Source organism: Cannabis sativa, chromosome X, assembly GCF_029168945.1.
Source record: "Cannabis sativa cultivar Pink pepper isolate KNU-18-1 chromosome X, ASM2916894v1, whole genome shotgun sequence".
Taxonomy (NCBI): domain Eukaryota; kingdom Viridiplantae; phylum Streptophyta; class Magnoliopsida; order Rosales; family Cannabaceae; genus Cannabis; species Cannabis sativa.
In genome coordinates this window covers 37,399,392-37,423,546 of record NC_083610.1, presented here as the reverse complement: position 1 = coordinate 37,423,546, position 24,155 = coordinate 37,399,392, and positions in this window count along the sequence as shown.

Here is a 24,155-nt window from a genome sequence, read left to right as displayed (position 1 = left end):
TCCATTTTGGCCGGATCCACCATGATCCCATCTTTATCCACTATGTGCCCCAAAAATGAGACACGAGATAACCAGAATTCACACTTTTTGAATTTAGCATAGCGCTTATGATCCCGCAACCGTTGCAAAACCCCTCTGAGATGCAACTCATGCTCCTCTTCTGACTCAAAATACACCAAAATGTCATCAATAAACACGATCACACATCTATCCAGGTAATCCTTGAACACCCGATTCATAAGATCCATGAATGCCGCCGAGGCATTAGTGAGTCCAAAGGACATCACAAGGAATTCATAATGTCCATACCAAGTACAGAACGCAGTTTTTGGGATATCTTCCTCTCGAATTCTCAGCTGATGATAGCCTGAGCGAAGATCTATCTGAGAAAAGACTGTCTTCCCCTTTAGTTGATTAAACAGATCATCAATTCGAGGTAACTGATACTTTTTCTTGATGGTAAGCTTGTTCAACTCCCGGTAATCAATACACATTCCCAGGGACCCGTCTTTCTTCTTCACAAAACAATATCGGAGCACCCCAAGGTGAGTAACTCGACCTAATGAATCCCAGATTCAGTAACTCTTGTAGTTGTATCTTCAATTCTTTTAGTTCCGCTGGAGCCATTCGATACAGTGCCTTAGATACTAGATCCACTCCCAGAACCAACTCTATAACAAATTCAATCTCCCGGGTAGGAGGCAATCCCGGTAAATCCTCTGGAAAGACGTCAAGGAACTCAGATACGAATCTTGTATTCTCAGGCCCTGATGTCACAGGTTGGCTGGTATCCACTGCAGTGACTATTAATCCCAGACAACCTCTGTTCATCAGGTCCTTAGCTTTCAACAGAGTTATTTTTGGTATGCGTGCCCCCTGAACCTTACCCACAAACACCGCTGGGTTAGCACTATCGGGCTCATACACCACCATTTTCCATTTACAATCGATCGTTGCCCCATAATTAGATAGAAAATCCATTCCTAGGATTATGTCAAAATTAGATAGTTGCAATTCAATTAGATTGGCGGTCAATTCACAACCGTCAATCCAGAAGGACAAAGACCGAATCCACCTAGTGAATACAACAAGGTCTCCAAGGGTATCAGGGTTCCAAACCTCGAAGCATAAATATCACATGGCTTATGGAAACTTTCAATAACTCTACTCGGCACATTGGAGTGAGTAGTTCTAGAATCAAACAACACAGTATATGAACAGCCATTAATAGACAATTGACCTGTCACAACTGATGGACTAGCATCACCGTCAGCCTGAGTCATGGTAAAAAGTCGCCCCGGGTTCTGTGCAGTATTCTTCTTAGGTTCCTCTTTCTTAGCCCGAGGACTGTCCTCGATAAAGTGGCCCACCATGCCACACTGGAAACACGCCTTGGCCCGACACTCACCTGGATGATGTTTCTTGCATTTAGGACACTCAGGATATGATCGAAATGAGGACCCATGGCCCTGACGGCCACCTCTGTTTCCCTGAAACTTTCTATTGCCTCCTGATGTTCCAGAAGCCTCAGCCTTCCGTTTATGATTAGGATTGCCAGTGTCGGTCCCCTTATTGACATTACCACTAGCAGGAGGATTCGATGTCGTGACGGAATCCTTTACAGTCTGCTCTTTCGCTACATGCTGCTTAGCCTCTTCAGCAATCAAGGCTAGCTCTACCACTTTCTTGTACAAAGTGTCATGTGAAGTGGTAATCTTCAAGTCCCGACTGATTGTGGCATTCAGTCCTCTCACATATTTTTGTTTCCTGGTGAAATATGTGGGCACTAGATCACCAGCAAACTTCAACAACCGATCAAACTCTAGGGTATATTCGGCCACTAACATCTTTCCCTGAGTAAGCTTCACAAAATCTTCCATGTGTGAAGTTCTTACAGCAATGTTGTAAAACTTTTCTTCAAACAGATTTTTGAATTCCTCCCAGGTCATTACACTGACATCCCGAGCTTGGCTCACGATATCCCACCAGACGTGGGCATGGTCTTGCAACATAAAGGCTGCACAATTCACTCTCTCAGTTCCCGTCATCTCCATATTATCCAGGATACGAGTAATAGTGCTCATCCACTGCTCGGCCTTAATTATATCAATACCTCCTAGAAAAGTCACAGGTTGCAACTTCACGAACCGCTCAAATACCGAGTCTCTATACGGCATAACAAACCGCTGGTTACCCACCACTGGCACAGGTGTTGGTGGTAACACTTGATCAACAGGGGCAGCCGGTTGCTTTAATCGTCGCAACTCTTCTTCTTGACGAAGTATGACACTTCGCATTTCTTGAAACATTTACTGCCAATCGGCAGGAGGATTAGCATTACCAAACCCTGCATTGTCCCCAGATTCTGCGGAGGTGGAGGCGGTGCCGGTGGATCAGTTTGGGCAGCCCCAGACTCTACTTGCTCGCCCTGTGGTCTAGATGATTGTGGAGGGTCCATTACTAGTACCCCTGTAATCAACAACCCCTTCGAGTTAAGCATTAATACCACACTTACGCACTTATTGCCTTAAACCCTAACTCAACTATTTACCTCATATAATTATTCACTTAGTCAAATAGCATTTAAAGCATGGCATCACATAACACATAAACACTCTAGATGCTTGCATATTGCCTAAAATGGAAAGCGGTAAACAGATGATCACACAAACAGTAAGGTATTTACTCTCAATACTAATTGCACCGTGAGTCGAGCTTGTCTCTGACGATGAATGTACATGTTCGACCGGTCTACAGGAAGGTTAAAAACTTTGGCGCATTGATACCAAATTGTAACGCCCTAAAAAATTAGGCACGCTACCCAAAATACTAATGAAACCCTCATTCCCTAAACGAGATTACTAATCTAAAGGGCACAGAATTTAAACTTTTATAACAATAGGAATGAAAATAAACTTGTAATGCTTTAAACTTTGTAAACTAAAAGTTACAGAAATTGGGATCCCAAAAACATTTACAAAATATTATTACAAGTCTCTTTCTTTTAGCCGACCTAAGCGGCAAAATAGAGTATCAAAATACATCTCTAGTAGACCCAACCCGATTGGTCTAGCATGGCCCGAACATGTACATTCTTCGCCTAGCTCCTGAAACTCATGGTTGATCAGCTAAAGTCTTACCCTTTCCTACATAGTAGAGCACCTGTGAGCCAAGCCCAGCAAGACAGTATAAATCATAACAATAATATGCTCATCATGCTATTAAATTAGTAATGCCATTCACATATATTTCTGTATGATACAGACCTGCATGTTGCTCTCACATGCCTATTTATGTCTACGTGGCGTAGACCTACGTGTTGCTCTCACACGTCTAAATACAATAAGGCCTTAGAATAGTTCATCTCGGTTATGGTTATCGAGTCCAACCTGATTATGCCTTGAGCGCATAATCCATAATTTCATTACATTTAACATGGCATGGCCTTTACACACATTTATCACTAGGGTAATCAGCTTAGGCTATTAAACCGCTTGTGTTAGGGTAATAACCTTAATCTCGGTTACTATAAACTCACATATAACATTTCCAATATAAGCGCCACTGCATATACTCTACGTGCTAACTACTGTCTTACCTGTTGTCCCGCATTGGCAGATATTTCGAATCTCTGGGTGCTCCTGACCAGGTGCCGATAAGCCTAGTCTCACAATCCGGGATTTCACAACTAGGGTTAACCCCTGATTTCAAACTCATAAAATATATTCATGGCATTTAAAATTCAGATAATCACATAGAGCTCAGAACGAGCTTTCCAACGATATAACGAACTCCCAAATCAGAGTTCGGAAACAAAAGTTATGAAATTTCAAAGTTTGCACTCAAACTGCCTAGAAAATCGAGGGCGGGCCGCGGCATGCCCAAGCCATGCCGCGGCACCTGGGACAAATCCCAAGTTCCACCAACAGGGGCGGCCCGTGGCATGCTCAGACCATGCCGCGGCACCTGGGTTGAAAACCCAGAAAAACCAGCAAGCTTTCACGAATTTTAGCTCCCAAAACCCAACCAAAGCAAACCAAATCTCATTCAAACTCTCAAATCAATAAATCAAGGTGCAACCAATAATTAAAAGGGTTAAAAACACATAATCCATGCAACAATTTCCAGCAATAAACCCCCGATTTCAGGTTGCCCAAAACAACCCAAATCTTGCTTCAAATCAACAAAATTCCAAGTTCAAGAACATGAGTTCAAATCGAACACATCCCTATTAAATTCCAACAGCAAAACACTAGTAAAATTTAAAATTCCAACCTAGAAAACGTCATAAAATCTCTGCCCAAACTCAACAATGGAACATACAACAACAACAAGCTCAATTTCAACAAGATTAACACCAATTCACTTAACATGCAACAAAGAGCATTCAAAGCTTAAAAGAGCATGCTTTCCAATTCTAAACTTAGTTACAAATTCAAAATTAAAGAGTGAGGAGAAGAACTACCTCAAATTCAAGCCACAACCAAGCTTAATTCCCAATTACAAAGCTTAATCCAACACCAACATCAAGCAATTCTCACCAAGTTAGCTTTGTAAAATTAGAGAGGGTTAGGGAGAGAGAGAGGGTCGGGTAAAAGAGGGATATAAACCAGAATTTTTTCTTTTCATTATCTCAAAAATTCAGCTTTTACCAATATAAGTCAAATAAGATGAAAAGACCAAAATGCCCTTAGGGCCAAGTCTCACATATTCACACATACAAGGGCATAGTTGTCATTCACACTCATTTATTTTTCAAATAAAATTCAAATTATCCACTATCAAATAAAATTCCAATTAATTCAATCTAATTTGCATTGCGGGCCCAAATCCAGTTCGGCCCGAAATACCCGGTTGTGACTATACCGCGCCAACTTGTCAGAACACACCTGAAAAGACAACACAGGCATACTATATAATAATATATTTCTATTAAGCATGTAGTTAAATTAATTTCATTAATTTATCCATCTCGTGCCATAATTACTAAAATGCCCCTTGCTCACCAACAAGGTCTTACCATATAATTAATCAAATAAATTCTCATATATTGAACTATATAATAATATAATTCCTCAATTATTCTTAATTATCTAATTAGGATTTTGCTAATCCATTTCTTAATTCTAGGGTATTACACCAATGCTCTATACCGACCATCATAGGACTGACCTCCCTTCTCCTTTTTTTTATTTTTTATTTTAATCCCATGCTCTATTCTTCCTTTAAAAGAATCAATAGTCAATTCAAACGACTCTCTACCCCAACAATACTCCTCCCATGGACCGTTATCAATGACATCTAGATCAAACCTAGAAACTTCCTTATCCGGAGTATTGCTAAGAAGGAAATATTGGATGAAATACAAAATAGATAGTTTCAAACCTAGGGACTCATCCTGTCCCCACCTACTTCCCAAGAAAGCATCCTCTATAGCTTTACGATCAATGGTTTTTATGCCACGGAAACAAACCTCAATTAACTAGTTTGATTCCTGGGAAAACAACAGTTTGTTGCAATCACCAAAGCAATCAAGACTAGTGATCAAGTAATACTCCTCAGCACTGAACCGTATACAACGACCAACAACCTTAGCCCAATTTTTTTTGGATTGGGCTGGTATACTTCCCTCAAAAGTAAGCTATGGACAACTTGGGGGTGAAAAACAAAGTCAGGTATATCCAAATAATGACCAAACTGGGTGTCACGGAAAAAAATAACAATTTGACAGACAAAGTATTCTTAATGTTATTAATAACAAAGAAATTACTCGTAGATACACACCTCGATCTGTAAAAATCATTGGGATTATATTTGTTACCCCAGTCATGCATTTTACAAAGAAAGCAAATATAATCAAATAACATATGCAAGTACCAAAACCATAATAAAACTACAAAATAACTGTAAACAAACTAAAATATAGAAAAAATTCTTCGAACATTAACATTCATGATAAATCAAATTGTTACCCATTGATGATATAAAAATGGACAGGAAACAACTAGACAAAAATATATTCCAAAAAAAAAAAACACATGCAAAACGTGTTTACACTATTAAAAAACTATGAAAAAACTAATGCAAACTGAGAATAGATCAAATGAAAAAACTGAAATAAAAATCAATAAAACATCTAGAAAAACAAATACAGAAAAAAAAAAGACAACAAAATGAAACAGAAATTAAGGCTAAACAAACAAAAATGAAAAACCCAGAAAAAGAATAAATAAATTAAACTAAAAAAATAGAAGGCCTAAAAAACCAAACAAAACTAAACGAAATGCTAAAATGAAAAACCTAGAATAGTAAAATCGAAAAACAAAAGACACACAAATAGCAAATACAAATAAATTTCAAATAGGGGCGAAACGAAAAAGAAACTGGAATCAAACCTGATACCGAAGACCAACTCCATCTTGATCATTTTTTTTAGCATCATCTTGGGGAATTTTTTCATGGGTAGCCACCTTTAATTTCTTCTTTGGAGGAACTTGCCCACGTTTCGACAGTGGAGGAGCAAAATCAGAGTCATTCTCCTCAACAACAGGTCATTTACCCTTGTTTCTAATAGCTAAAGATTTCAACCCCATTTTAGAACTTTTTTTTTTGAATAGGGGAAAGGAGTTGATGAAGAATGAGTTACGACCATATTTATATATGGATTAAGAGAAAAATAAAAAGAGGAAAAACTATTATGGGATTCGGTTAATGGGAGTTGAAAAAAATTTGAAGAACAAAAAGAAGAGAGAAAATGGAGTTGGGATCGTGGAGAGGGAAGTGTTCAGCTATGGAGGTTACTATTTTTTAAAAAAAAAAAAAAACTGAAAAGAAATAGAAAATTAAAGGAAAAAGAAGAGAAAAAGGAGGAAAATGATTTATAGAGTGATTGGTGTAATACATCAATCACTGACGTGTCAAAAAGGTTGAATTGTGTGTGCATGTGGTAAAAATGTAATAAACTTAAGGAAAAGTGTACAAATGTTGAACTAACCGTGTGGTGGTATATATGTAATAAAGTTAGCATTTTGTATTTTTTGTGTAAAAATTTCATTATTTTATATATATTTTATATATTTTTTTGACAACATTTTGATATTTGGTAATAATTTTAGGTAGAATACTGATATTTACTTTATATTGTTATGATAATAATTTTTTTAGAAAATCAATTGAAAGTAATAAACAAGTTAAAATTGTAAACATATATTTTTATTTGTAAATATTTATAAAATTATATAGAATTATGTAATTATATCTTTTTTTTTTTGCACATTTTTTGTAATATTGTACATTTACTTGTATATAAATAAAAATTGCCCTTGTATATTTACCTATAGAGCTATTTTTTTTTATTATTTTAGCTAGAAAAGTATTTTATCTTCATTGATGAAAGTGGTAATATACCGGTGTCATATGTATATCTTTCTTTACACTATTCCCATTTTATATTAACACACTTTTAGGGGTATTTTTTTTAGGCTAATTAGAATTTTTATCGCCTGAACTTTGACATATACTAAATTATGCCTCATGAACTTTTAAGGTCGTTAAGAATGCTCCTTGAGCTATTGAGATTGTTGGATTTAAGGACTTTTTTCCAATTTTAGTAAAAAAGTTTAACATGGATGAAAGTTCAAGGGACATGATTTAGTACATGTTAAAGTCCGAGGGGCATGATTTGGTAGATATTAAAGTCTGGGGAATATAGTTTAGTACATAAACAGTCACTGAAATAGTAAAATTGAAATAATTAGATAAAAGTCCTTAAATCCAACAATCTCAATAGTTCAGGGGTATTTTTAACGACCTTAAAAGTTCAGGGGACATGATTTGGTACATGTCAAAATTCAGGAGACAAAAATCCTAATTAACATTTTCTTAATAAGAGTGTCATGTTTGTTTTAACTATCTGAGTGTTCTAGGAACTTGTGATAAGAGTTAGGATGGGGTAATGTGAAATTCAAGAGTATAAAAGGTAGTTCATATGGTGTTTGGTATATGTGACTAGACTTAGTGGGAATGATAATGTCAAAACTTAACCCTTATTTAATAAATTAAAGTTTAGTGTCAAACTCAAGAGGATTATCAAATGAAATTTTAATTTCCATAAAGGGTGTGTTTCCAAGTGGGTTCTATTTTTTTAAGTTTAATTGATGGTAATATTAATCCCCTCTAATATTTAATTTTATTTTCCTTAATCTAATAAGCACCCTCTAATTCTACTCCCTCTAAGTCCAACTCACAAATAACCTGATATAATTTTGTGATACCCACCACATTCTCACCTAACAAGTTACACCAAACGTGGGGTGCAATTCAAATTCCCACCCTTCTCAACACTTCTCCCTACATAACAAACACCCCCTTAATATAATGGGATTGATCATCATTGAGTCACTAACGTCCATAACTTTCTTTTTCCACCCAACTCAAGGAAACTTTGGGTTGACTTAAAATGTTTCAACTTCAAACCAGGAAAGTATTAATCACTAGTTTTTCTATTTATTGAAATTAATTGCACCGCATGGAAATTATTAGTATGAGGTTCATCCCCTTTAAATATGTATAGTATAGTATATAATACTATATATAAAAATAATAAGTTGACGCAGGAAACTAATTAACACTGGTTTGTTAGATTAGTGAGAGGAATAGAAATTAAGTAGAATAAATGAAAGAGACACACAAGATTTATAGTAGTTTATTTTTTGTGTCGTGGCGGTAATAAAGATACGTCTACTTTGAGTTTATATTGCTCGTGAGAATACAAAAAAATTGACTAAGGCAAAATATCTATATTTCTAGGGAGAGAAATGCTCTAATCTTATGAACTTTTTTCTGAATGTTAAAAATAAGCTAGTGGAGCTCTCCTTTTATAGGGAATGAGGTCCTATTAAAATAATAATAAAATATGAAAAAAATATATTTTTAGGTGAATCTTTGTCATTGATGATGATCTAATGGGAAATGACTCTAGATGATGATCATCAATTTTTGAAGCTCAGATCTCGTCTGTTGGATTGTGTTATGATAATTTGTGAAAAAAATCTCACTTGCCTTGGGGATGAAATTTGAACTTGAAATCTTCAGAACTACGATATGGGTGTAAGACATGACTTGGAAGAGCTTTGAAGGAGCTTTAAAATGCAAGTTAAATCGCGTCAATTAGATCGATAATAATGAGAGACTTATAGTCGTTTTACTGAAGGTTGTTTAGCACCCAGTGCCCAGGTTAACATACTGACGTCAACCTGGATGTTGTGTGAGGGAAAAAATGTCCCAAACTTTTATTTTTTAATGCCTAAGTGATATTTTGACATCACGTAGTCAATTTCTTAGTTTTGAAGTCGCTCACCGATTCTTGGAGGTGTCACTATTTTGCGAAATCGGATAGACTCGAAACTTCCCGATTTGCAGCTAATTTTTTTACTTTGTCAAAAAGTTGAAATATCAAATTATGAATTTGACTTGTCACAAGTTGTAGCTCTTGTTTACTACAAAAAAAAAATAGTTAGATGTTCGAGACGGAAGCAGAATCATATAAGCAGGACCCAGTGCACCAAGCTATATGTTAAGATGGGCGATGGGTGCTCCTCAGGGACTTCTTGGGGCTCGCTTTAATATTAAAGCATTCTAGATTGCGAACGAGGTCTCCTACCCTATTTTTTTTTTTTACCAAAATGAGAAAATACCCAGAACAGAATTTGTGTTTGAGGAGCGGAAACATGTGAACTAGGTTATACGTCATCATGGGCGTAGGGCCCAGCACCCATGTCAACTTGGGCATTGTGGCCATATTTTGGCTACCAAATGATATCGTTTTTTCCCCGATATCACTTGTACCTTATTTATTTTTGAAAACAAAAAAGATGCCTTGAACACTTTTTTGAGAAAACGATTTGAACTGGCGTAGGTTGACAAAATGTCAACCTAGGCGCTGGGCCCAGGCACCAGGTTAAGCTAGGTTTTGGGTCCTAATTTTACCGACTAGATGCTTCCGTTTAATTCTTGGAAACACTCGTATCTTAATTGTTGATGAAAATAGAGAATATGCCCAGAAAGAATTCTTTGAAAAAATGTTTGCAAATGGCCCAATGTAAAGACCGCCTAAGATTAACACTTTGGATTATTAAATAATTAGGGTTTATGCATGAGATTTAATTATTATTTATAAAATCCATATTGTGGAAATTTATTTAAGTTAGTATATGTTTATTATGCTATATGTAAATTCCTTGTATTATGTGATTGTGTTCGGAAGCGGTGGAAAGCAACGTTGGGCCTCTAGAGAGTCTCATTTTGTATGTTTTAGAATATTTTAGCAGGGTGTCATAGTTAGGCTTCAGAAATGTCGGAATTTAGAAATTACCAAGTTACCCTTTTCTTTGTGGGTAAGCTTTTGTCTTTGTTGAAGGCAAATTAGTCATTACCCTAGAAACACCTACCTTGTCTTATATGGTTTTATTTATCATATTTTACTATCTATATTAAGTTTATTATAGAAAAGGGGTTAGTGTTGGATGGGTGATATAGGAGGATAACTTAGAAAATTCACTTAGTTCACTCTCTCTTTCTCTTGTTCGAAGCATCAAGAACCCAACCTAGGGTTGGATTTTTACTTGCTGATTTTTGGGGTTTCTAGCAGTGTTGGAAGAGCTTTGATTCAAGGTAGTATTTCCTAGCTTCAAACCTTTTGATTCTTTGAAGCTTAAGTTAAATAAGTGCATGAAATTTGTAATTTAGGGTGCTGTGGTGGAGATTATTGTTTGAATTAGAGTTCTGAAGTTTATTTGTAATAACTTGTGTTGTTTTGAGTTGTCTTTGTGGATTATATTGGGATTTTGGCAAGGTTTGAGTTTGAGCTCTAATGGTGTCTTTGGGTTTTGTGTGAATTGTTGAGTTCTATTGGTTGGTTTGGGTTTATTGGAGTGTTTACAGGTATACTGGAGAATATTAGAAAGTTTGGAATCGATTTGAGATGTAGGGTTCGATTTTTGGGTTCCCAGCACAGAACCGGTCGACGGGTTCTGGGGGGGACCATTAGAATCGGTCGACCGGTTGGTACCCAGGAACCGGGCTTTCGGTTGGGAACCGGTCTGCCGGTTGGGGCTTTTTCCATATCCCTAGTTTTCCCCGTTTTTGTGTTGTTTATGGTGTTAGCATCCTATTTATCGATAGGGTTATCCTTAGTTTCAATTTTAAATCCCCGATAAGTATTTTAGCGTGTCTCTCATTGAGTTTTGAACGTTATGGTTTAGGGCCCTGTAAAGCGTCGAGCTGCGTTTCCACTCAGACTGACTGGCACACTTGAGCACGGAACGAGGTAAGATAGCATAAATATTACATATATCTAAATGGATGCTTGTTGTGGATGTTTGCACTACTAACATTAATACGTATGTGATTTTAAGGGTGTTAGTATAGTGTAGGATGTAGATTTACTAACAAGTATGTTTGATTAACATCCTAATATGAATTCTAAAACAATGAAAATAAATACATAAGAGTTTAAGAAAACCTTACATTGGGTGCAGCGGAATATTATGACTCCTTCCATTCAGATCTCTAGCCATTGATTCCTTTCTGTAGCAGAGCATAATCAAGATCTGAATCTGGATCTCTTTCTCTCCTTCTTGTTGGTGATTTTCCACAGTCTTACATACTATGATTGAGGTACCACTTGATGTGTGTGGGCACTACTCATTCACTCAAGGGATTTCGAAATTTAGAGAAGAAAAGAGAGAGGAAAGTGGTGGCTCAGGAATTCACTCTGAAAAGAATGAGATCTAATTCTCTGTCAAACCTGAAGCCTTTACCTTCTATTTATAGAATACCACATAGGGTTAAGGTTGAATTACTTGGCATTTAAAAATGAAAAATAAAATGATAAAAGGGAAGCAAAGTGGCCGGCCATAGAAAAATGGAAACAAGCCTTTCACTTTTGCAACTTTCCTATTTTATCATTCCTAATTTCCCATTCTCCAAAATTGCCAATTTTCTTCATTCAACCACATAAATGTCAAATCTAATTATTTAATAACTATAATTAATTATTAAATAATATATTGTCATTTATTTTTATTTATTAATAAAAACTAATCAAAGTTTCCCAATTAATAAATATACCCTTTAAACTCTCTATTTACTGTTTTACCCTTGCTTAGTGAAAATTCATAAAGTAGACATAGTCTAACTTTTAGAATTATAATTGATTAATTAAAATCAATTAACTGAGTCTTACAAGCAGTATGGTCTCAACTAGTATGGGGACCATGGGCCTATATAACCGAGCTTCCAATAAGTTGAACCGAATTTACCAAGTAAATTCCCTAACTTATTAATTCCTTATTGAATCCACTCTTAGAACTTGGAATTGCACTCTCAGTCATATAGAACGCTCTATATGTTCCACGATATAGACACGTCATTAGTTATCCATTGTTATAATCCTAATGTGATCAATGATCCTCTATATAGATGATTTACACTGTCAAGGGATTAAATTACCGTAACACCCTACAATGTATTTTATCCTTAAAACACTTAACCCTGTATAAATGATATTTCAGCTAAGTGAAATGAGTACTCCACCATTTATTTTCGTTTCGTTAAGCTCGAAGGAAATCATCCTTTACTTTCTATTCGTCAGATAGAAGCTATAGATTCCATATTTATGTTAGCGCTCCCACTCAATTGCACTACCGTGTTCCCAAAATGTACGTATCACCCTGACCCAAAAGTAGACTTAACTAACAAATCAAAGAACACGAATAATGCTCTTGACATTGAACCTAATCATATCAGGATTAAGATCATTTGATCTAGGATCAACAGATGATATTGAATTGAATAGATATTACGGTAAATTCTAATATATCTAATCAAAGTTCAATATCGGTCTCTTCCGATGTATACTCCATACATCCGATACTGGTAAACTTTGCCAATGTCCTGGAAAGGACATAACACTTTTCCAAGGTGTAAGAATACCTATCGCTGATTATACCATGTCAGTCTAAATCCAGTGTTCTGACAAATTAGGGAATAAACTTTCGAACATGTAATTAAGATTATATTCCACTGTGCTGACAACACTATAATCATTAACAAATTCATATGTTCTGGACTTAAATAGAATTCATACATTATATATATAATCATGAAATAAATCATGTGAACCATGCAACATAAAATGTTATTTCTGATCTTTATTAATAAGTAAATCTGATTATATTGAAATGAGTTTTATTTAGGGCACAAAACCCAACAAGAAAGTGGACACACAAGACAACTTAGCTGATCCATTCACCAAAGTCTTGGCAGTGACTGCTTTTGAAAAGCACCGTCAGAATTTAGGGTTAATTGAAATGTACTGATTAGTTTTATATTAGTGCAAGTGGGAGTTTGTTGGGTTTTATGCCCTAAATAAAACTCTATTTCAATGTAATCCAGATTATTCAATATCAATAAAATAACAGAAGTATTCTTCATTCATTTGTATAAGTTTTGGTTCATCTTATCAATTGTTTGACTATTTGATTTATAAATTCATTCAAACCCTTTTCACATACTTGATCATGTTTATTGTGTTGTCAACACAGTGAAAAGTAAATATGACTATGTGAATAAAGATTCCTAGATTTATCAGAACACTGGGTTTTACTGATATGACAATCTACAACAGAGTTTACTTGCATTTGGAGAAATGCTATGTTCTTTCTAGAGCATTGGTTAAAGTAAAGCTTGAGTTGGATGCATAGAGTATGCATTAGAATGGACCGATACTGAACTTTGATATAGATTTATTAAACTTACCGTAATATCTATTCAATTAAATATCACTTAGTTGATCCTAGATCAAATGATCTAAATACTGATATGATTAGGTTCAATCTCAAGAGTATTATTCGTGTTCTTTGATTTGTTAGTTAAGCCTACTTTTGGGTCAGGGTGATACGTACATTTTGGGAACACGGTAGTGCAATTGAGTGGGAACGCTAACATAAATAAGGAATCTATAGCTTCTATCTGGCGAATAGAAAGTAAAGGATGCTTTCCTTCGAGCTTAACCAAACGAAAATAAATGGTGGAGTACTCATTTCACTTAGCTGAAATATCATTTATACAGGGTTAAGTGTTTTAAGGATAAAATACATTATAGGGTGTTACGGTAATTAAATTCCTTTACAGTGTAAATCATCCATATAGAGGATCATTGATCAAATTAGGATTATACCAATGGATAATTAATAACGTGTCTATATGGTGGAACATATAGAGCGTTCTATATAACTGAGAGTCCAATTCTAACTTCTATGCGTGGATTCAACGAAGAATTAATAAGTCAGTGAATTTAAGTTGTAAATTCTTGATCTGCTTATTGGAAGCTCGGATATATAGACCCATGGTCCCCACACTAGTTGAGACAATATTACTTATAAGACTCATTTAATTTATTTTAATTAATCAATTATAATTCTCAAGTTAGACTATGTCTATTTGTGAATTTATCACTTTTTAAGGGCAAAACAGTAAATAGAGAGTTTAAAGGGTATACTTATTAATTGGGAAACTTTGATTAGTTTTATTAATAAATAAAATAAATGACAATATATTATTTGATAATTAATTATAATTATTAAATAATTAGATTTGACATTTATGTGATTGAATGAGAGAAATGGTAATTTTTGAGAAAATGGGAAACTAGAAATGATGGAAAAGGAAAGTTGGAAAAGTGAAAGGCTTGTTTCCACAATGCTATGGCCGGCCACCTTTTCTTCCCTTTTCTCATTTATTTATCATTTTTAATGCCAAGTAATTCAACCATAACCCTATGTGGTCTTCTATAAATAGAAGGTAAAGGCTTCAAGTTTTACATACACTTTACAGCATTATTTTCTTTCACTCAAAAACACTCTTGAAGTCGCCACTCTCTCTCTCTCTTCCTTCTCTATTTTTCGAAATCCCTCTAAGTGATAGAGTAGTGCCCACACACATCAAGTAATACCTCAATCATAGTGAGGAATGCTGTGTAGAATTCAGAGTCAACAAAGAAGGACATTCGGGCTCAGATCTTGATTATACTCTGTGACAGAAAGGAATCAAGGGTTAGAGATCTGAGTGGGAGGAGACATATTATTCCGCTGCACCCAATGTAAGGTTTCTTAACTTTATATGTGTTTAATTTATTATCGTTTTAGAAGTTCATATTTAGGTTGTTAAATCAACATACTTGTGAGTAGATCTAAGATCCTGGTAAAATAATTCCAACACAACTGGCCTCAGAGCCATGGTAATGATTTACTTTCATGAAATATGAATTAAAACGATGATTTGTGTTGATTTGGATGGTTTCATGATGGTTTATGTGCTTATTTGATGAATGTATGTGTTGTACGAATTTTTTCCATGAAAAATATATTTTTTTTCTTTCTGAAAATATTTTATTTGAATTCCTTGTGAAAAATTAAACAATTTTCGTTTTTACGGAACTTAATTCCGATGAAAAATGAAGAAGTTATGAATTTTGGAAATTTTGGATGCATGGCTGTCAAGTGGGTGCTACGCGCACGAGACCCTTCGGACAAGGAGGTGACGCGCGTGGACAAGGTTCGCTGTCTGAAGCCGTGTGCATTCAGACGCTCGGACACCGATGCGCGCCAAACACCCTGCATGCAGGGTCATCCGTGCGCGGAATCGGGGTCCTGATCCTCCTACGCGCGCGCATCAAGGCTGCGTGCAGCCCTCCTGGCAGCCAGCACCCAAACCCGATTTTTGTGGGATTTTTTCCCAATTTTGGATTTTTCCAATTTTCAAACCCAAAATTAAAATAAAATATTACTTTTTAATATATTTAAACTTAAATATCATTTTTTAAATTAATAATATTTATTTTTTAATAAATTATTATTATTAATCTTTGATATTTTGAGGTTTAAATTTAAAATTGATTATTTTATTTTTTAAATTATGGTCAGATTTAAAAATCTGTTAATTTCCTTAATATTTATATATTATTTAATTATTAGATCAGATATTTTGATATTTGATATATTTTAAATTAAAAGATAACTTTATCTTTTTTATTTGAAATATTATATTAAAATTATCTTATATGATAAATTAAATAATTAATAAATTTAAAATTAACCTAGATATTTTTATAGATATTCTAACCATAATATTTTCAAATTAAAGAATTTGTTATTTTGATAAATATTGAATTGTTTATAAATTATAAGTTTGAAAAATGATTTTTTTTTTATATATCATTTTACTTTTTAGAAATTTATAAATTTTATTTTAAATATTTAAATAACGTAGATATTTTTTGTAGAAATTTGAATAATGCTTAATTTGAGATATTTTAACATACAATTAGGATCATTATTATTTATTTATTATTTTATTCTTAAAATAATAATTAATAACCACATCTATTTTAAAATTGGTTTATTTTATTATTTTAATTTTATTAAATTATAAGATTAGAAAATGATATTTAAAATATTATTTTTCAAATCATTTATCTTATTTGATATTTAATTTAATTTGATAAAAATAATTCAAATAAGCCTAGATATTTTAAATTAGTTTTTCATTTTTGAATTTAAATTTTGATGAGATTTTTAAGGTTGGTTTTAACAACCCTAAATTTTCAAAATTTAGTTGGTTAGTTTAAAATAATAATTTAATTACATTAATATCTTATTTCACAGGACATTGTTTGTTAAATTTTATTGTTTATTCAAAAACTTTTTTTCAACAAACCTATTATTTATTTGATCTAAATTGCTATGATTAACTTGTTGACAGATCCAATAATCTGATTTTAATCATAGTCCAATTGTCAATAGATCTTATAAATAATTTGTAACAGGTAAATTTTGTACTTCTTTCATCTGTGTAAACCTAGTAACATGATAGGGCTCATCCAAATCATTTGACCTGTGTGAGCCTATATAGGAAGCCCATTTAAGTTTTACTAAGTAAATGGACTAGGTTGCTAAAATAAAATTTCACTTAGGTAATTTTATTTAGGCCCAATTAGAATTGGGTTTATTCAATGAATAACAATTATTTATTTAATGGTTAAATTTCTCTCCTTTGGGCCTAGTGAAAGAGTTAGGGGGCCAATAGCAGTGGGTACGACATACTGAACCCAGCCCTCCCTCACATGAACCACCCCAATTGTGAAGGCTCATTTGCCTTATTTAAATAATTATATTAGGTTAATTATATTAGTCTAACCTAATTAAAATTGAATTAGCAACATAATTAGCTTTAAAATATATGAAATATATTTTTTCATTGAATATTTTAAAATTAATTTTAGAAAAACACTTAGTTAATGAGATATATTCTAGATAGTTATTTCTAGTGACTAATTATATTTTCTAATATTTAATTAGGAAAATATTTTATGTTGAAAATTAATTATTTATTTTAATTAATTTTGGACCAACTTAAATTAAGAATATTTTTCCTAGTATTAAATTAGAATTAATAATTAAGTTTCTTTTATACTTAATTATTTAATTCTTGTATTTAATACATTTAATTAAATTGAAAATTAAATATTTAAGTTGATTTCATTCTAGATACTTAAATATTATTATTTTTCAAAATATTTAGTTAAATAGAAAATTATTTTAAGTTAGAAATTTTAATTTTAGAACAACTTAAATTTGAATAATTTTCAAAATATATTTTATTTTTATTTTATTAATCATTTTTTTAATATAAAATTTGAAATTGCATTTTTTATTTAAATGCAAAAAATTTTGAATTTTTCTTGAAAAATAGATTAAAGTTGAAAATTATTTATTTTAATTTTAGACCAATTTAAATCATTATATTTTTCATTTAAATGATTAATTAAAATAAATGAACTAAAATATATTATTATTAGAAAATAAATTAATTAGTCAATGAAAGTCTAGGTAGTTATTGTCTATTTGCTTGAAGTATTTTTCTAGTGATATTTAATTAAATAAAAAATTAATATTAAGTTGATTTTCATCATGATACTTAAATATTTGAATTTTTCTTAAATATTTAATTAAATAGGAAAATTATATTTATGTTGCAAATTAATTTATTAATTAATTTTGGATCAACATAAATTAGAATAATTTTTCAAGGATTTATTTTATTTTATTTTATGCAATTTCGAAAATGTATTTTGTTTTAAATACATTTTTTTTCGAATTTTGCATTATATATTTATAGAAAATTAAATTTGAGTTGAAAATTTTAATTAATTTTAAATCAACTTAAATTGAATAATTTTCATAATATTTATTGGAAAATTAATACTAAGGATGAAAAATAATTTTTTTTTTATTTTTCCATATCTTCCTTAAGTATAATTCTATAAATATTAAATTAAAATTTATATTTAGAATTTTATTTTAGATTGGTAATTTTAATTAAATAAATATATATTAAAATAAATAGATTAAAATAAGTATCTAAAGAAAATACAACTCTTTAAAATAATGAGCTTTTAGTTATAAGGATATTCGATCTCCATTATTGGTCTTACAATAGTTAAATGTTTTCAATATAACCTCGAGACGCTAGACTTCGTCCCCCTTATGGATGGTTATTCGTTGAAAGTATTTAACACCGTAAGATCTCATATGATAAATTTACGAAGTATGAAACAATGGTGGAAGCTCATAAAATAAGATAACCTTGACTCTCGCCTACCGGGACAACGTTGGATTCCTATTTTGATCGAATAAAAGGTTGCTAGAATGGTATCCATTTTAGATGAGCTGACAATTCTATTCAATAAATGATACCTTGACTCTCGCCTATCGGGCCACTGTATTAGTTTGTTGGAAACCTTGGAAATTATTTAAGATGTGCCTTTTTGTATTTTCACATGTCTGTGTTATTTGCTAAATGCTTGATAATTTCTGAATTGTGTGTGAATTTATATTGAACCATGTTGTTTTCTGTTATTAATTGTAGTTTAATTTCGAATCTTCATTGTTGGTCTAACTAAGCTTGTTGTTTTTAATGGGACAAATCCTAATGAATTGTCATTCATTAGACAAACATAACAGTGTTAGATCTCGATAGATAAATATTTGTAAATGCAACATCTAGCTGTTCATCAATTGATGACACCTTGGACTAGTATTTACAATATGAAACAAGAAGATTATACAAATAAGAATAACTTTGACTCTCGCCTACCGGGACATCGTTGGATTCTTATTTTAAATCGAAATTATCCTTTACTTATTCCTCTTAGCTTATTCATTTCGAATTTGCTTACATAGTATATCATTGGATGAATGGTTTATAAATCATCTGGTTATAATATCATTCTATTTTCTTTTATGAAATTGAATGACACAGATGACTATAATCCCGACATTCTATCCCGAAATGATATAAATCCTCAATCTTAGAATCTCCTACTTATACATGCTTACTTTAGGCAAATTAGATTTAGAGATAGATTAGTAGTGGTGGTCCAAGAGAGAAGAATACTCATGTATATTTAGTATAAATTTAAATCTTTGACTTTAAATTTTAGATTCCAAATAGAAATTTTTTATCTCTAATTCCAGAATACAATACAGTTCAACTTTCACAAGTGTTTAATATCTATTTTCTGTCAATGGATTCAAACTGTATGTTAAAGTATAGAATATGAGTTCAGTGTTCTGTGACCAGGATCCACATGGACGATTCTAAGAAATCTTTATTGTAACTAAACCTAAGTCATCAAAAGACACAACCACATTTTAGTATCTATGGCATTTGTATCTTGTTCATAGTGGTTTTGACAAGATCATTCTCTACAAAGAGTCAATATGCCTATATCCACTGAAAGTATAATCATCTCATTCGAAGATGGAGGTACATTCAGGGGTGGATATGAGTTTTTGTTATATTCTTAAGACGATCACTCTAGATTTTACCTTATGCACAAGAAATTTGAAATGTTTGAAAAATTTCATGAATTTCTAGCAATGTTGAAAAACCATTAAGGTAAGTGGTTAAAGATCTTGCGAACTGATAGGGGTGGAGAAATATTTAGTCGATATGCAATTCAAAGATCATTAAGTTGATTTTTTGAATTACATCCAAACTTACCTCCCCAGAAATTTGATTTGCATATTGATGATAATATAAGGTCTATGATTAGTTACTAGTCGTTGCCTAAGTCCTTCTAGGGATATACCCTGGTGATAGGAAAATTTCAGAATGATGGAATGGTTGTGTACTTAGTGTAAACCATTACTAGATTCATGGATGACCTAATCGTAATCTTAAGAAAAGCTAGAACTGTTAACTAAGGTTTGCATGTTTGTTAGCTATTCTAAGTGATTAGGGGTGGACCATCGCATACTCATTAGATAAGAAAGTGTTTGTTTCAACAAATACTACTTTTCTAAGAAAATGACTAAGTCTGAAAATAAAGTAGCAAATAAAGGAGATAATTTTCTTGATTCCAAAGTGTTCTATCATCTTATTCTGCATAAGATGATCCCACTGCCTCTGTTGTCTTGACACAACTGAAGAGGACAATACCATTTAGATTCTTAGACAAAAGTCACGGTACTTTGTCGTAGTGGGAGGGTTTCAAGGAACTCACCCTATTATGACTTGGGAGACACTTGTGATTAAAATCCATTATTAGTTTAAACAAGTAATAGATTGTCAGAATAAGAAACTAAGAAGCAAAGCCAAGAGAACTATGGTTAAAACCATTCATATGGAGTAACTGTTAGAAATTTATTGGAGTCACAATTGTATATATAAAATGTGTGTTGGGTCATCAAATAAATAAGTCAAGTTTATGTGGTCTATTTCGGAATAAAGTTTATGACTTAAGGGCATGCTTGTCATGATTTTAATATGTGGATACTATAAGGAAAATTTCTATTTTGATGAGGGGCCAAATAGAAATAGTCAATAAATATTACCAACAGGTAATGGTCCCCATTTGCATTGTATCTTTTCACTCTTGTATCCCCATCACTAAGAGCAAAAGTTTCAGAGAAAGGTTTTGATGCAAATTGGAAGATCATACTAATCAAAGGTCATTACAAAATTGATTCTATAGATTCCAGTACGCTTTCGCTAATCTATATTCTATTGTTTAATTCTCATGAATTAATTAGGGCTATATACAGATTTATAGTATTCTGACATGTGGTATTAGAGCGTCCCTAAATTAATTCTTAAGGATTTATGGTATTATTGGTCTTCCATTAAATTAGTTTTGATTTGATGATTGCCGAATATATATTTTTTTTTGGGTTATGATCATTCATATATATATATATGACTCTAATTAAAGTTTCTGCAATATATATGCGATTGAAGACTTGAAGTGATATATAATTCTGAAGTAATCGCATATGTATATTTATATATAAAAAAAGTAATTGGCAGAAGTTTATAAATGTATATACGATTTTTTGTATCAATTTCTTTTTATAAATATTTCACTGTTTTTTAAAACAGTATACGAATGGATTTGAAAGTGAATATATATATTTACTTTAAGTCATTTGAAAAGTCGATATACACTTAAAACAGTATACAAAGTAAATATATAAATATTTACTGTAAATAAACAGTATAAAGTTTATATATCTGCGATTAAAGTTGTCCCATTCATGGACTATCTGCGATTAAAGTTTTATATATATAGTTGCCATTTAAGTGATTTGGCATATGCGATTGTCAATTAAAGTTTTATATGCATATAAATTGTTACTGTATTTTAATTCAATGCGATTTATATATAATGTTTTGTTTTGTTATGTATAAATGTATAGCATTGCATTATGTTCAGTTTTCTTTGTTTATTATTATCATTATTATTATTATTAATATTTTATTAAAATATATAATAATTTTAATAATAATAATAATAATAATACAGTAACAATTAAATTTAAATTTTGGTTTAAAATTTATTAAAGATATCTAATATTTAATTAAATTAATTGAAACAAAATATCACCAAAGTGATCTCTTTTGTGTAGATTAATTTAATAAAAATATTAAGATAATTGTGTGTATGTAATTCATAAATTTATTAATTAACCCAAAGGTGAGTTAATATTTGGATGAATTTCATGCATGTTTGTGGTGATAAATGTGTGACAATTATAAGGTATTTTGTGTGAACAATGTGTTAGTCCAAAGATTGCATATTGTTTGACATAATTTATTGTCAATGTTTGATCACTACAACAAGAGTACCGCTTACAATTAATATAACTGTCCAAAGACTTAATATTAATGTTGTGTTTGGTATCTTGAGACTTGAGATGGGATTAACCATTATTTAAATTTATTGTTTTATTTGGATTCTTATATGAGTATGTTATTTATGTAATTGTATTGTTCTTTTCAGCTGTTGCTAGTGTATCTGCTAACCTTAATTCGGTACCGGTCCTTAATGGTAATAACTTTAAGGACTGGAAGGAGAACATTTTTATTGTTCTTGGCTGCATGGATCTTGACCTTGCATTAAGAATGGATCGTCCTATACTCCTCTTACGGATACTAGTACCTCCGAGCAAAGGAGGATATATGAGAAGTGGGACCGTTCAAACCGCATGAGTCTTATGATCATTAAACGCGGCATACCTGAGGCTTTTAGGGGTGCGGTGTCCGAGGAGGTCACCGATGCCACAACTTTCCTTGTTGAAATTGAGAAACGCTTTGCAAAAAGCGATAAGGCGGAAACAAGTACTCTTTTAAAGAAACTTATTTCCATGAAGTTTAAGGGCAAGGAGAGCATAACGGAGTACATTATGGAAATATCTCACCTTGCTTCAAAGTTAAAGGCACTAAAGATTGAGCTTTCAGATGACTTGCTTGTGCATTTAGTGCTTATCTCTCTTCCTCCACAATTCAGTCAATTTAAGGTCAGTTACAACTGCCAAAGGGAGAAGTGGACTCTTAATGAGCTCATTTCATTTTGTGTTCAAGAGGAAGAAAGACTGAACCAAGAGAAGACTGAAAGTGCTCACTTGGCAAACACCTCTAAAGATAAGGGCAAGAAAAGAAAAAATGAGGCTGTTAAGGATAAAGGTCCTGCACATAAGAAACAAACTCAAGCTAGCAATGGTGATGCTTGTTTCTTTTGTAACATGAAAGGACACATGAAGAAGGAATGTGCTAAGTACATTACATGGCGAGCAAAGAAAGGTACATTTCTTACTTTGGTCTGTTCAGAGGTAAATTTAGCTTCAGTTCCAAGAAACACTTGGTGGTTAGATTTCGGTGCCACTACTAACATCAGTGTTTCAATGCAGGGTTGCTTGAGTTACCGAAAGCCAAATGATGCTGAAAGAAGCATTTATGTGGGAGATGGCAAGTCGGTAAATGTGGAAGCAATAGGGCATTTTAGGTTGTTGTTAAGTACTGGTTACTATTTGGACTTAATAGATACTTTTATTGTACCGTCATTTAGACGGAATTTGGTTTCTGTTTCTTGTTTGGACAAATTGGGTTATTTTTGTTCATTTGGAAACAATTATTTTAGTTTATCTATTAATTCAAATACTGTTGGAACTGGTTCTCTTATGGTTTATGACAACTTATATTTGCTTGACACATTTGTTTCTTATAATGAAACCTTGAACGTGGAATCACGTGGTACTAAGCGTAAAATGGATAATGAAAAATCAAGTTCCTTATGGCACAAACGGTTAGGTCACATCTCTAGAAATAGAGTTGAGCGACTTGTGTCTGATGGAATTTTAGATTCAATTGATTTCTCAGACTTTGATGTTTGCATTGAATGCATCAAAGGCAAACAGACCAAAACAAAGAAATTAGGTGTGAAAAGAGCTATAGATGTCTTAGAGTTGATACATACGAATATTTGTGGGCCATTTCCTACACCTTCTTGGAATGGTCAACGATATTTTGTATCATTCATAGATGATTACTCAAGATATGCGTACCTATTTCTACTTCATGAAAAGTCTCAAGTCTTGGATGTGTTCAAATCTTTTAAGGCTGAAGTTGAGAATCAACTTAGCAAAAGAATAAAGCAAGTCAGGTCTGACCGTGGTGGTGAGTACTATGGTAGATATGACGGATCAGGTGAACAACGTCCAGGACCTTTTGCTAGATATCTAGAGGAGTGTGGAATT